Source organism: Panthera onca, chromosome F1 (genome assembly GCF_046562875.1).
Source record: "Panthera onca isolate mPanOnc1 chromosome F1, mPanOnc1 haplotype 2, whole genome shotgun sequence".
Classification (NCBI taxonomy): domain Eukaryota; kingdom Metazoa; phylum Chordata; class Mammalia; order Carnivora; family Felidae; genus Panthera; species Panthera onca.
The window spans coordinates 31,702,294-31,718,212 of record NC_138355.1 but is presented as its reverse complement, the minus strand read 5'-3'; the positions used below and the strand labels follow the sequence as shown (position 1 = coordinate 31,718,212).

Here is a 15,919-nt window from a genome sequence, read left to right as displayed (position 1 = left end):
TTAAACTAAACATAAAAAAAAAACCCGAACTCAGAAAAAGAGAGCATATTTGTGGTTGCAGAATGGGGGTCAGGGAGGGGAATTTGGATAGAGTGGCCAAAAGATACAAACTCCCAGTTATAGGATAAGTAAATACTAGGCATGTGATGTACAGCATTATGACCATAGCTGACACTGTTGTGTGATATATTTTTAAGTTGTTAAGAGAGTAGATCCCAGAAGTCTCATCACAAGGAAAACACATTTTTCTTCTTTCCCTCTTTTTAGAATTAAAAATCTTATTTTTGTTTGTTTCATTTTCTTTTCCTTTTTTCTCAGTATCTGTATGAGATGATGGATGTTAACTAAACTTATGGTGATCACAATATACGTATGTTAAATCATTATTTTGTACACCTTAAACATACAGTGCTATATATATGTCAATTTTATTGAGGTATAAGATAGAATTACAAGCTACCCTCCCTTGGCATTCTTAATGACCTTAGCTCAATCAGTTCCTCATAGCACTAATCACTTTTATCATAGTATATAATTTACCTGTTTATCACATTTATGGTTTGTCTCTCATCCAAACTGCCCCTCCCCCTGCCCCAGTAGAATGTAAGCTACCTGAAGACAGATACTTGGTTTGTTCACCGAAACATCCCAAGTATTGAAACTATACCTGGAGCATTGTAGGTACTCCATAAATACTTGCTGAATGGCTAAAGACAATTTTCTTTGTAACTCCCCCAGGATTCTTCAACCCTGTTCAGTGAGATCTACATCTTTTTCCTGCTCCTATATAAATTCTTGATTAGGTCCTATTGCTTCTCTAGTTTGAATTAGATCATGCAAAGGCGGTGGGACACTTTTTGTCATACAGGCAGTCTTATTTCAGTGCTTTCAATGACCTGCTTCCATGTGATACATATAATTCAGACTTTCAGTCAAATATAAAGTGTTTCCTTTTCACCAGTTTGGGGATCCTGCAACAGGAAAGGGATCATGGTAGCTTCTGTTCCACATCTTTACCTTGTTCTACTTTTCGAAACCCTGCTCATTAGTCCAGACTTCTGACTCCTTCTGAAATAAGAAGAAGGAATTAAGGAAATGCACAGTATTCAGAGATTGGCATTTTTACAATTTGTCCTTGGTGTTTATGAGGCTTGGAAAATGTATCTTTGGGATACATTTGTGGTCTTTCCCTTGAGATACATTTTGGGGATTTTTAGGAAACTCCCTCATTGGGATCCTCCAATGACCTGTCCTGTGATGCGGGATGCAGCTGGCCATTTATCAGCACAAATGCTCAGTCCCTGGGCATTGGGCCTTCAACCTCACAAGACTCCCTGGTAAACCTCTTGGGCAAGATCCTTTTGAAGATGTCTCCAGCCTGGTTCCCACAAGACCCATAAATGGTTCGTGTGAATCTCTCCTACATCCTTGCCTGCATAAAAGTGTAGTTTTCTTACAATGCTGCCATTTCCTGCGAATGCTGCTCTTTGGCATGGCTTTAGATATTTCAGCTGAGTCAGACACTGGTCCATTGAATGGGTTCCCGGAGCTCCCTCACTAGGTCTCAAAATGTGGGATAAAACACCACTTTTTCCTTCCTTTTGGTGTGAGGTACAAGGCAAGCAAAAGGATGCAAGGCAAAATGACAGCTTCTCCAGAGAAATTCTTATCCTCAACCTTTTCAACTCCAGCCCTGTGTTATCCTCAGAATTGGTGATAGATAAGGGATTGACAAATGAATGTCTAGGGACCTTCTTTGCAAAGTCTTGTGGGGGCATGTGGGATATACTATTTTGTTGTCAGCCTATGTGAGAACAAACAGAATAAGCCACAGTTTAGCATGTTCTCACAACTTTAAAATAATAATGACATGAATTGGTGTTATCAGGATGTCTCCTGATTCAGTCTTGCTCCCACACCTGCCTCCTTCCAAGCTTGGAGCCTTCCTGTGTCCAGTATCTCCTCCATTTCAGGGTTCAGCTTAGCTGTGACTTCCCACAAGGTCCTGTCCAGCCTAAAGCAGGCTCCTGTTTTGTTCTCCCAGCTCCCTCTTTATTTCCTTAATGTATTTATTACAGTTTGTAATTGCATATGTATTGATGTGATTAATTTCTGTCTCCTATGCCAGACTATTAGCGCCAGAAGGTCAGTCTGCTTGGTTCATAGCAGCCTTGTTGGAGCCCAGGAGAATTGAGCATACAGCTCCTGCTCAGAAATGTTAGGGGACTCTACAGGGCAATTTAGTGCCACACTGCCTGGTGTGGAAGTTGGGTCCTGCTGCTTACCAGCCATGTGCTCTTAGGAAACCTCTTTTCCTTGGTTGTAAGGCTGGGAAACAATGGGACCAATCACTAGGGGATATTATATGAATTAGTATAAATACAGGGTTTAGAAGAGGGCCTGGCACATAGCAACTTGAGAAATGTTTGTGATTATTATTCACTGAATATAAACGAAACATTGTCTAAGTAGTAGGTGAAGTGTTTCTAGGGAGCATTCAGTTAAGAGTTATCTTTCCGATACAAATCCCAATACAAATTCAGAGAAAACTCACCAATGTGACATGTTTCAGGGACTATGAAGGCATCCCTAATGGTCTGGAGCTGAGAGGTGCTCTCTAGTTTCTGCATTACACAGACCTGGGCACAGAATTGAGAAGAGCTACCTAGTTTAGTGGTTCAAGTTAGCTTTGGAGACAGATCAGGATCCGATCTTGCTTCTTTCACTTATAACTCTTGATATGGGGAGGTTATTCAATTTCTCCAAGGTTCAATTTCTTTATATTTAAAAGAAACAACAACCTGTAATAAGAGTATTATAATAGTGCTGGCTTCACAGGGCTGTTGTGAGGATGACATGATTTTGTATATCATAAATTCTCAAAAAAGGTGGCCATCACTAATATTGTTATTGGTAACAGTAACTAAAGCCATAGAGAAACAGTGGACTATGATTCTATACGTGAGAGGTAAACTTATACAAATTGCATGTAGAAAGTGTGTTTTTTGCAATAAGTGCTGTGACTAGCATGTTGCTGTTGGATAAAATCCAATATACATATAAGGAAATATATATATATGCCAAATATATATGTATATATTTATGCCACATATATATATATATATACATATATATTTATGCCAAATATATATATATGAGGAAACCAAGCCAAAAAAATCTCGGTATAAATTAATAAAAGGTATTTCTATTCCCTGCTTGTTTCAGGTAACATTGACTGCAAATAATTTCTAGTTTATAACGTCAGTCAGATTGCAAGCATGACGAGCTGTTTGAATCCTGATAATCTCTGGATTTACAGGCTTGTGAAGCACCCTCCCTGCAAAAGCACTTTGAATTGTTTGTACAGAGTGAATCATCTAAATTGAAGGTGCTGGTGTTATTTCAACCAAAATCAACGTCTGGGTTATTCTCTCCTTACACAAATAAATCTTTTAGTTTTAAATCTGCAAAACGCATATAAGATCTGCAAAATCATATCAGATTCTCAGTGTCCGATTTAGTGGTACAAATATGTTTGGATTCAAAATAAATAAATCAACTTTTAAAAAATAAAGAGGGTGCCTGGGTAGCTCAGTTGGTTAAGTGACCAACTCTTAATTTCAGCTCAGGCCATATTCTCAAGGTTCGTGAGTTCAAGCCCCACATCAGGCTCTGCACTGACAGCATGGAACCTGCTTTGGATTCTCTCTCTCCCTCTCTCTCTCTCTGCCCCTCCCCAGTTCTCTCACTCTCTCTCTCTCTCTCTCTCCCTCTCTCTGTCAAAATAAATAAATAAACTTAAAAAATATATATGTTCGGTTTACTTCAGAAATGCAGAATTCTTGATAGTTTTCGGATAACCTGAATGAAAAAGTGAGATTTCTGTTCAGTGTTTCTTTCATTTACATTTATTTGTGTGTTTGTGTTTAAATTACATACCTGTTCATTTTCAGCAGGAAGCAAATAAAGTTGATAAAAGACATTCTACTCCAAGATTGTGTCTCTCTTCAGAACAGACCGGAAGGCTGCACCTTGGGGCCAGCGCTCCACAAGTTCCCGTCGTAATCAGTCTTCATGATTTAGCATCTTGAGGACACCCTCTTGGCTTATTTCTTTAGAGACAGTTATTCTCTTCGACTATGTATACTTGATACGATGTCATTTTCTTGTTTCCTCAGGAAAGCCAAAAAAATTAAGCTAGAGTTTGGATTTTTTGGTCAGTGCTTATGGAAACCCAAGTAATACATTTAACAGGACTCCAGGTCCGCGGTCACTAGTTTGCTCATGACAATTGCATGTTTCTGTGCTTCCCAGAAACCTGGGGTTATTGCAATTTCTTTTTTTTTTTTAATTTTTTTTTGACTTTTTATTTACTTTTGAGACAGGGAGAGACAGAGCATGAACAGGGGAGGGTCAGAGAGAGGGAGACACAGAATCTGAAACAGGCTCCAGGCTCTGAGCTGTCAGCACAGAGCCCGACGCGGGGCTCGAACCCACGGACCGCGATTCTTGACCTGAGCCAAAGTTGGCAGCTTAACCGCTTAACCGACTGAGCCACCCAGGCGCCCCTGTTGCAATTTCTTTGATCTCCCCAGGCCGCACTGCTGCACTGTGGGCTACAGAATGTCAGAAAAACTACGTTCCCAAAGTCAGGAAGCCCCATGGCCTCAGGCAGGGCAAGCCCTTGGGTTTTCTTTGTCCTGGGTCCATTTTCTCTGTGAAACTTCCTCTCTTTCTGCATTCGGCCATTGGGGTCCTACTCTAGATTCAGAGAGCCACAGCTTGGGAGATGGGGGGATGTGGTCGGGAAAAGACCTTTCATTCTACCTCTCAGTACAGTGATACGTCTGGCCAGGATGTTTGGGAAGGAGGCTTAGTCGCTCTTCTCTCTTGATGAAACTTTCTTATTGCCTTTTCTACTAAACCTCCCTCCCTCCACCCAAAGCTTTCTTTCTGTTGCAGAGTCGTGGTCTGTAGCACTTGAATGTTGCAAACGGCAGAGAGGGAATGGACCCGGGGATGACCTGGCTGCCACCTAAGTTAGTGCGGTCCGCAGTCCACGTTCACTGTGCTATCTGGATTTGTGCATACCTGCACCGCTGTATGAGGTGACCTTAACCGGGTATTACTGTGCAATAGAAATTTACCTGGAAAATGTACTGGTCTACTTTTAGTATTGACAGCTACCTAATTGTTTAGGTTTTGCTTATGAAAACACTTCTAGCACACTGGAAAAATGAAGTATTTTAACAGCAATTTCTTTTGAGAACTTGTAAAATCCATCATGGCTGTCAAAAGCATGGTTTATGGCATCTAAGAGAGAATATATAATATATATGCCAATATCACCCCCTTGTGTCCTTGAGAATGCAGATAAGGTGGTGGTGGTGTGAAAAGAGCATATGAGTGGGGCGCCTGGGTGGCTCAGTAGGTTGGGCTTATGACTTTGGCTCAGGTCATGACCTCATAGTTCATGAGTTCAAGCCCCACATCAGGCTCTGTGCTGACAGCGTGGAGCCTGGAGCCTGCTTCGGATTCTGTGTCTCCCTCTCTCTCTGCCCCTCCCCCACTCGCACTCTGTCTCTCTCTGTCTCATAAGTAAATAAACATTAAAAAAGAAAAGAGTGGGGCGCCTGGTTGGCTCAGTCGGTTAAGCGGCCGACTTCGGCTCGGGTCATGATCTTGCGGTCAGTGAGTTCAAGCCCCGCATCGGCCTCTGTGCTGACAGCTCAAAGCTTGGAGCCTGTTTCAGATTCTGTGTCTCCCTCTCTCTCTGACCCTCCCCCGTTTATGCTCTGTCTCTCTCTGTCTCAAAAATAAATAAACGTTAAAAAAAATTAAAAAAAAAAAAAAAGAAAAGAGCATATGAGCATCCAGTATTTTATCAAGAAACCTGTGGTATGATTCAAAGTGAGGGATGTTGCAGCTTACCAGATTTTAAAACATCTGAACAGAGAAAAGTTCTGCATTAAAAAAAGAAAACTATTAAAGTATTATATGTAGGAGGGTACTTTTGTAATCTTGAAGAAGGGAGAGGCCTTTCCAAGAAGTTATAACACCAGAATTATAAAGAAAAACTTGGTGGAACTGACTTTAAAAATTAATTTGTCATTAATTTTTTCTTGGTCAATAAACTTTCCATTTTGAGATAGTTGTAGAAAGAGAGCTGATGGACATTTTACCCAATTTTCTCCCACGTAACATCTTGCAAAACTATAGTACAATATCACAGCCAGGATAATGACTTTCATGCAGTCAAGATATATAATATTTCCACCACCACAGAGAACTTCCAAATTATCTTTTAGAACAACACCCACTTTTCTCTGAGCCTATCCACTACTTAATATTTTGCAACCATACTCTGTTCTCCATTTCTGTATGTTTTTCATTTCAAGGATGTTATGCAAATGGAATCATATAGCACCTAACCTTTCGGGTTTGCTTTTTTCTTTTTTTTAACTCAGCATAACTCTCTGGAGATTCATCTAAAGGTTGTTGTGTGCATTAACAGTTTATTCCTTTTTATTGCTGCACAGTAGTCTAGGGTATGGATGTACCAGTCTGCTTCAGCTTTTACTCCTGGAAGGACATCTGGGTTATTTCTAGGTTTTGGCGACGAGTAAAACTATTCATAATAGATGAATATGTACATACAAATATACATATAATATTATATATATACATATAAACATAAACAAATATTAAATATAATATTTCCACATAGAGGCATTGGTGGATATGTCTTTGTGTGAACATAAATTTTCACTTCTCTGGGATAAATGCCCAAGAGTGCAATTGCTGAGTCATGTGGTAGTTGCAGGTTTCATTTTTTAAGAAACGGCCATACTATTTTCCAAAGAGGCTGTAATATTTTACATTCCCAGCAGCAATGTGTGAGTGATCCAGTTTCCCTGTATTCTTGTAACATTCAGCGTCTCCACGATTTTTCATGTTAACCAACCAGTGTGTACTGATACCTCACTGTGGTTTTAATTGGCATTTCCCTAGTGGCTAGTGATGTGGGCATCTGTTTGTGTGCTTATTTGCCATGTGTATATTTTCTTTGGTGAAGTGTCACCTCATGTCTTTTGCGATTCCTTTAAGCGGATAGTTTGCTTTTCACTTGTACTTGTGCATTCGCTTACTGTGCTCTTTCTTCCTTTTTGACATCCCAACGTTCCTTCTTTAATTGTTTACTCTCTGTTTAGAGGATTTCGTTTAGCCATTTTTGAGGGTAGGTCTACAGATGACAAATTCTCTTAGTGTCTTTTTGTCCGGGAATGTCTTGGTTTCCCCTTCATTCTTGAAGAATATTTTCACTGGGTATAGGATTCTGGGAGGACAGAGTTTTGTTTTGTTTTGCTTTTTTTTTTTTTCAGCACCTGCAAAATATGGTGCCCCTTCCTTATGATCTCCGTGCTTTCTGATAGGAAATCAGCTCTCTTTCTAATTCTTTCTTTTTTTTTTTTTTTTTCCTGTAGGTAGGCATTATTTTCTTTGGCTGCTTTCAAGATCTTCTCTTTGTCTTTTGTTTTCAGAATTTTTATTACAATGTGTTTTTTAAAATTTTTTTACTTTTTTATTTATTTTGAGAGAAATGTTAATTTTTTTATTTTGAGAGAAAGAGAGAGAATTTAGTTATTTTGAGAGAGAGTGAGAGAGGGGCAGAGAGAGAGGGAGAGAGAGAGAATCCCAGGCAGGCTCTGCACTGACAGGCGCAGGGCTTGAACTCACAAACTGTGAGATCATGACCAGAGCTGAAATCAAGAGTCGGATGTTTAACTGACTGAGTCACACAGGTGCCCCATATTACAGTGTGTTTTAGAATGCATTTTGTTTTGTTTTGTTTTTGGATTTACCTTGTTTGGGATTCATTTAGCTTTTTGGTTCTATAGGTTTATGCCTCTTGCTAAATGGAAAGTTTTCAGTCATTATTTATTTGAGGACTTTTTAGCCTCACCCTCTTTTTCTTCTCCATCTAGGACTACATTGATATGAATATTAGAACTTTTGTTAGAGTCTCACAGGTGCCTGAAGCACTATTCATTTATTAGTCTCTTTTCTCTTTGTTGTCCAGATTGAGTAATTTATATCGTTCTGTCTTCCAATTCGCTGCGTCTTTTCTCTGTCCTCTCCATTCTGCTGTTGATCTCATTCACTGAGCTTTTTATAATGGTTATAGTATTTTTCATTTCTCTTTTAAAAATTTATTTATTCATTTTGAGAGAGACAGAGACAGCAGAGTAGGGAAGGGGCAGAGAAAGAGAAAATCCCAAGCAGGCTCCGCACTGCCAGCACAGAGCCTGACATGGGACTTGAACCCATGAAACTGTGAGACCATGACCTGAGCTGAAACCAACAGTCCGATGCTTAGCTTACTGAGTCACCTAAGCACCCCAGTATTTTTCATTTCTAAAACTTCCACTTGGTTCTTCCTTGTATCATTTTTATTCCTCTGATGAGACTTTCTATTATTTTCTGAGCCTTTCTTCTTTCATTTGTTTCAAGCATGTTCCAAATTGCTCATCATTATCAAAGTTGCTTTAAAGTCTTTGTCAGACACTTTTAACACCTTTGTCTTCTTGGTATTGACGTCCGTTGATCTTTTTTTCTCATTCAGTTTGAGATATTCCTTAGTCATGATCTGACAAGTGATTTTCACAAGGAACTTAGATAATGTTGTATTATGTTATAAGACTCTGAATCGTATTTAAATCTTCTGTTTTAATTGGCTTTTCCTGACACTACTCTGGTACAGACAGGGAGCTCTGCCTTGTTATTACCAAGTGGAGGTAGAAATCTAGTTTCCCTGCATGGCCTTCACTGACATGTGAGAACAGAGCCTCTTTGTTATTGCTGAGTGAGGGTGAAAATTCTTGCTCCCCGGATAGTTTCTACTGACACCACAGTGGGGTGATTTTACTACTGTTGGGTGACAGAGAAAATCCTGAGTCTCCCCTAGACCTCCGCTGATGCCACCCCAGTAGAAAAAAGTGTTTGGGTGCCTTGTTACAGTCTTACTAGAGCAGAAACCTGGCTCACTCACTCTTTGCTGGCATGGATAGGAATGCAGTCTCAGAGTTTTCTGCAGTGTTTGGTAGAGTAGAGTGATTACTGCCTAAAATAGTTCCACTTTGCTAGGCTCTCCCTCTCCTGGCTCTTTGACTAGAGATAGCAGACTTTTGTTGGGACTTCTTTTGTCTATTAGCATTTATGGGTTGGCATTTCTGGGTTGGCAGCTACTTCAACTTGAAGTCTGAAATATCCGAGGCAAAAAGAAAACAAGGGAAACTCATCAATGTGCTGTTCTGTGCATCCCATGGTCCTTAGTCAATCTGCCTTTCTCTATCTTTTGGAGTCTTCTTGTGTTTGTTTTATATACAATGGTGAGTTTTTAGTTGTTCTTGGTGAGAGGAATAGGGAAAAGTAAATCTATTTCATCTTTCCAGGTGTGAAAGTATTCCTCATTGGTTTTTAAAATTTCTTGTAATATCCGGATATGAATACTTTTTCTGTTACTTGTATTACAGGCAATTTCTTCCAGATGCAACTTGTCTTTTAATTTTGCTTTCTTTGTTTTTTAAAGTTTTTTATGTTATATTATGCTATGTTATGTTATGTTGAGGTTATTTTATTTGATTTTATTTGAGAGAGACAGAGACAGTGCGACTAGGGGAGGGGCAGAGAGAGGGAGAGAGAGAGTCCCAAGCAGGCTCCCTGACACCAACACAGAGCCCGATGTGGGGCTCAAACTCACGAAACCATGAGATCATGACCTGAGCTGAAACCAAGAGTTGGTAGCTTAACTCTTGGCCATCCAGGTGCCCCTTAATTTTGCTTTCAAAATCTTTCACCATTTCATTCACAAGAATTTTTCGGAAGACAAAAAATTTTAAAAACTGTTAAAAGAAAATCGGAAAATTAAAAAAGAAAGAAATATGACTGGCTAACAATTAGTATATGAAATTTGGTACCAACAAATTCATTTTGAAGGAAAATGGTGGAGAGGTGCTACAAATGAAAGAGTTTTTTTGTTTGTTTGTTTTTCAAATGAAAGGTCTTAAGGTTACATTTTAAGGTTCAAAATGTAAAAGCCATGATGAAAAAACTTGGTGAAATATCAGTCAGTTCATGGTTTCCTGTACTTTTAAAGAACTTAAAAAACTGCTTAAATTTTTTCATACTACTATGATGTCACTAGCTGTTAAAAACACAAAAAATATTTATAAAGTCAAATGAAGACGTTCAATTTGTAAGAAATACCATGGAGATGTTAACGATTCTTCTAAAACTAGAGGTGTAAAGAATCTATTTTCTTCTACTTTGTTATTTTTGTGCAATTTATAAAAGAGATATACAATTAAAGCATTGGAAGTATTCCTTTCAAAGGCATAGAATTCTTAGTGATCTAGGTAAGACATATTGTCTCTATGAAGGCTGAATGATCTTCTAAGGGTATAATAGAACCAAACTGTAATTTACTAAATGCCTCAAAGTACTAGGCCCCAATAAAGAAATAAATATTATCTAAATATAAGTTTCCTTTTAGTGTAATGGCCTCCTTTTCCTGTTTCCTAAGATGCCTTCAGCCTCTTATGTGCTTTTTGTATATAGTATTAATTCTGTGAACATAATACTCTTGAGAAGTCACAGCATATCTAGTTTCCTCTGAAAAGTATTTTAGTGGATTACTTTGCTTGGTTTTGTGTTACTGGCCTCACATAATCACATATCCTATATTTGACTGGATGAAAATTACCTTGGAAGGTTTGGGAAATTTTATGGATGCTAATGTAGATATCTATTTCACCATTATAGCTGCAATTGGCATTCAATTTTTCTCCAAGGAAAGGGGACATTGGCACTGGATTAAGCTCTAAACCGCATTTCAGCCTTGTTCATAATAAAAAGTTACCTGAACTATAAACTACCAGGAAAATTAGTTTGATTTATACTTGCCATTTACTTGTCTATTTCCTGAGATACTTGCTAATGCAATATGCAAGATGGGTAGGAATAATAACAAAGAGAAGCAAATTAGCCACAGTTGGCTAGAAAATTCTCTCTTCAAAGTATAGTCTGAAATACCAATTAAATGTCTTCATGTCATGATGTAGGTACAAAATTAAAGAATGCTATGTGATTAATGAACTGTGGAAATGTAATGCTAATACAATATTCGATAGCCTGAAAAGGAACATTACTAAAACTAACAGTATATTTCACTGCCCTGGAAGGTAGTATTTGAATAGAGGTTTCAGGCTGGAACCACATGGAATTGCCATTTTTGTAGGGCCAATATGGACAATTTCATAGGGCTCAATCTATAAAAATTGCCTAGACAGACCACACGTATTAGGCAAGACATTTTTAAATAGCAAAATCCTAGACTATTCTCATTATAGTGGGTGAGTGGGGATAAAGTTGAGGAGAGCAGGTGTAGCACGTTGGATCACATGACACAGGAAACAAGAAAACCAGCCCTTCGGCCCAGCAGGAGGGCAATTTTAAAAAGGTTGAACTTTACTGCCAGGCCAACTATCAAAACTTCACCACTGCTCCACACCCTCCCCCCCCCCCCCCGCCCCCCACCAACAAGTGCATTGAGGTGTGAGAGTCTGGATCATTCCAACGACAGAGGAACAAGCCATTCCCAGCGTGACAGGGACCTGCAATTAATGCTGAAGAAGCAGGAAAAATAACGTGGAAAATATAGAGAAAGGAATCGTGGAAAGATACAGGACTACAGAAAAAGGAGCAGAGCCTCACATCTATTTCTATCCTGGTGTATGACCTATTCTATTTATTTGGTGCTTTATAGAATAATTCCCTGGAATGCTCTGGTTTTCTTCCCTCATAGACAGATCTGTGTGCTGGGCTTGTATCGCTTGAGAAGTGGTTTGAATTTATGAACAAACACGCGTCTGGGAGGAACAAAGCCGCAGTTCTCTATTGGAAACATAGTTGGGTTTCTAGAATTAGCTGTTCCAGTTGCTGGCACAAGTAGCCCGCGTACGTTTTAAAAATCCTACAACCTTTTGAATCTAAGTTTCTGACAGCCGTTCTCTGCCAAATACCATCTCCTTGGTGTATTATTAAGAAGTACATCACAGACTACAGAATGCTCCTGAATATGGAACAGTGACTGCACGCGATAGGCAGATAAAAGGAAAAGCAGCAGGAAACACGGTCATTTGTTTCTTGTACTGTGTGCGGTAATTGTCTCTGGGTCTGTTCACTCTAGTCGAAGAGGGGAAACATAAAAGATATGGAACTCTACAGAGTTTTTAGAGTTATTCTCCGGGAGTGGTCCTTGTTCACTTGGGAACATGCATGGACAATAATGACTGCAATAGTAAATAAAATAAAAACATACAGGTATAGATTCCAAAGAACGTGTGTCACAATGTGTTGGAGAGAGAGGTGGCATTTATACCTTTGGCTGACTCCAAGTGACTATAAGGTAATGCTGAGAGCTGACTTTTAAGGGAATACTCAAATGGCAACAACTAGTTGGAAAATTAGCACTTGTATGGAAGAGAGGCTATTAAAAAGGAAAAACAATTCTGAAGTGAGTCCAAGAGGGGGGGACAGCATGGCATTTCTTTCTATATAGTTCCTCTTTGTCAAGAAGATTGACTGGTTTAAGATTTCAACTTATTTCTCCTTAAATGACTAATCACTGCTTACTAACGTCATTCAAATTACAATGTAAGCAACCACTGAAAATATCGGTTCGATACTGATCAAGACCTCATAAAGAATCTAAGATATCTTTTTGCATTTAGTGCTCTTTCGAAGTGTGTCGACTGTGATTCAATTTTCCTACATTGTGTACATTCCCACCTATCTATCATGTAAAAGAATATAAAACCAGCCATCAAGATGCTGACATTGTCTGTGTGTGAAAAGATAATGCCAGGGAAAGACAAGTTTTGGCAAATGTTCAAAACAGTAGAGTCAACCTGATGTCTCCACAATTTGAATACATTTAAAACCATATCACATTCATTTCAGGCATATCCTCTGCTTCTGCTTTGGTTACCAGAAAACAGTTCAACTCACATGAATATTATTAGGAAATCTCGAGGCAGTGATCACTACTAAGATGCAAATACATTATTTTAGATAAAATGAAATTGGTTGCAAACACGTTTCCTTGAGGACAGATTTCTGGTTTGTATCTTAAAGGTCTCGTCCCTGTGGTCAAAATAAGTGCAAACGTTTATCATCCTACTGCATTTTAGTTACTGATCACGCCTCTCCAGAGGCAATGCTAACTCAGTAAATAAAGCCAGCTTCTTCCACGCTGTCTGACGGGGCATGCAACCCTGCTGGCCAGATAGCCAATATGCCAACTGCAATACATATGTTGCACATTGAATAAAGGAAGTGATTGTTTGCAAGAACAGTTTAGCAAACTGCTGCATATTACCCACATGGTGGGATTTCAACCGGTCGCTTAATATTTTTCTATATATAACATTCATTTTCAAATCTCTAAAACAGGGCTGATGAGACACTGTCGCTAATGAGATTTCAAGACTTTTCTACTTTTTAAATGGTTTCAACTAATCTCTCCTCTTCTGTCTCTTGACAAATAACCTTGGCTTCAATATTATAGACAAGATTGAGCTCCGTATTACATGCATGTCTCAGTTTTCTTCCCTGTCACCTCCAAAACCCCCATGTATATTCATTAGACCCTCGTTCACTTCTTTTCTAGGTACAAACGTCCCTCGTCCTTGCTGAATCCAAAGCTGATTATCGGAGCTCACGATTCCATCCTGCTTATCCTCACGTGTGATCACACATCATGTGCAATGTCTCTTGCTCTGCCTCCTGTGCCTCCAAACGTATCAGGTGCATGGGATCAACATGCTTCTCCTCGATCATGCCACTGTTTCAAGTTCTAAGTATCCCAGTATAAGGCAAGGGTTAAAATCTGGAATCTAGCTGGCCTGCCTGAGTTCAGTTTCAGCTTTGACTCTTTTTAGCTGTGCGATCTTGTGCAAGAGCCCCTCTTCTGTAAAATGGGCATGATAATAACAGTGGTGTTCTGTTAAATCAGCTCTGGGGGCAGGTGAGAGAGGAAGCCCAGATTTATGTGTCTTGCAGGTTCTAGCTGGTTCTAGCTGGTTCCAGCACACATCTTTCGCAGGGTTGTTGTGGCAATCAAGGTAATATAAGCAAAGCACTCAGAATGGGACCTGTCACATTGTAAGTATTCGGTAAGCTCTAGTTATTATTATTTCCTTACAGAGAGAATTTAAAAATTATTTTTAACCATTCATTAATTTCTTAAACCCTGGAGAGCTTTTTGGGCACAGAACGTGGATTTTGTAGTTAAAAAGACCTGGTTTGAATTCTTCACTGTGAGAGTTTATGACAGTTTTTTTCATTTGTTTAGTTAACTTTTAAATTTTTTATTATTTATTTATTTAAAAATTTACATTTATTTTGAGAGAGAGAAACAGTGGGGAAGGGGCAGAGAAAGGGGACCAGAGGATCCGAAGCAGGCTCAGTGCTGACAACACAAAGACCAACATGAGGCTTGACTTCACAAACTGTGAGATTATGACCTGAGCCAAAGTCGACACTTAACCAATTGAGCCACCCAGATGCCCCATTAAAAAAAAAATTTTTTTTTAATTTAAATCCAAGTTAGTTAATATATAGTGTAATAATGCTTTTAGGAGTAGAATTTAGTGATTCATCCCTTACATATAACACCCAGAGCTCATCCCAACAAGTGCCCTCCTTATTGCCCATCACCCACTTAGGCCATCCCCCCAGCAACCCTCAGTTTGCCTCCCTCTCTGTTTTTATCTTATTTTACCTTCCCTTCCCTTACGTTCCTCTGTTTGTTTCTTAATTCCACATATCAGTGAAATCATATGGTATTTATCTTTCTCTGACTGACTTATTTCGCTTAACATAATACATTCTAGTTCTGTCCACATTTTTGCAAATGGAAAGATTTCATTCTTTTTGATCGCTGAGTAATATTCCATTGTGTGTGTGTGTGTGTGTGTGTGTGTATACTCAATATACACTGTGTATAGCTCAATACACACACACACACACACACACACACACACACACACACCATATCTTCTTTATCCATTTGGATGACAGTTTTTTCTTAATCCATAAAATAGTGACAATAACGTCTACATTTTAGGGTAGAAAAATTCAATGAGATAATATATGTAAAATGCTTAGAAGAGAAAAATATTCACTAAATGTTTTATTTCCTTATTCTCCCATCCTCTATTGAAATTGCCTTCAGATACTTAATACAATGCAAAACAAAAATATATAAATCCGTTTGGAATTTCTTAATCTTTATCTCCTTGATTTGTCTTATTTTATGTATTTGATTACCATCTCTCTGAACTGCCACAATAGTGAATCCTAATTTTCCTACTTTTTTGCTTTTACCGTCTCCATTGATTTCTCTCCCCCATTCTGCCCTCTAAAGATATTCTCCATAGTTCTTTCTTTTCTCTTTTTGCTTACTCATCAGTTTTGTTGTTATTGAAGTATAGTTGACACACACTCCTACGTTAGTTCCTGATGAATAACATAGTGGTTGGGACAACCCTATGTAGTATGGTCACCACAACTATAGCTCCCATCTGTCACTATAGTGTGTCAATACAACACCATTACAATTCCATTGGCTATATTCCCTATGCTGTGCCTTCTTCCCCCTGTGACTTATTCCTTCCATAACTAGAAGCCTGTATCTCCCACTCCCCTTCACCCACTTTGCCCACTTTCCCACCCCTCCTACCCTCTGGAAACCACCAGTTTGTTCTCTGTATTATGGGTCTGTTTCTGCTTTTGTTTGTTCATTGTTTTTTTAGATTCCACATATAAGTGAAATCATATGGTATTTGTCTTTCTCTGA

The 15,919-nt window shown here is 38.8% G+C and overlaps 1 long non-coding RNA gene across 1 annotated transcript in view; it reads left to right on the top strand.

Moving 5' to 3' along the window:
- LOC132686203 (uncharacterized) overlaps nucleotides 1–13,872 on the top strand; it is a 31,457-nt gene extending 17,585 nt beyond the window's left edge. Inside the window, exon 3 of the long non-coding RNA XR_009613508.3 lies at nucleotides 13,730–13,872. This is a non-coding gene — a long non-coding RNA (uncharacterized LOC132686203). The remainder of the gene's footprint in view (nucleotides 1–13,729) is intronic.
- Nucleotides 13,873–15,919: the final 2,047 nt, after the last annotated feature.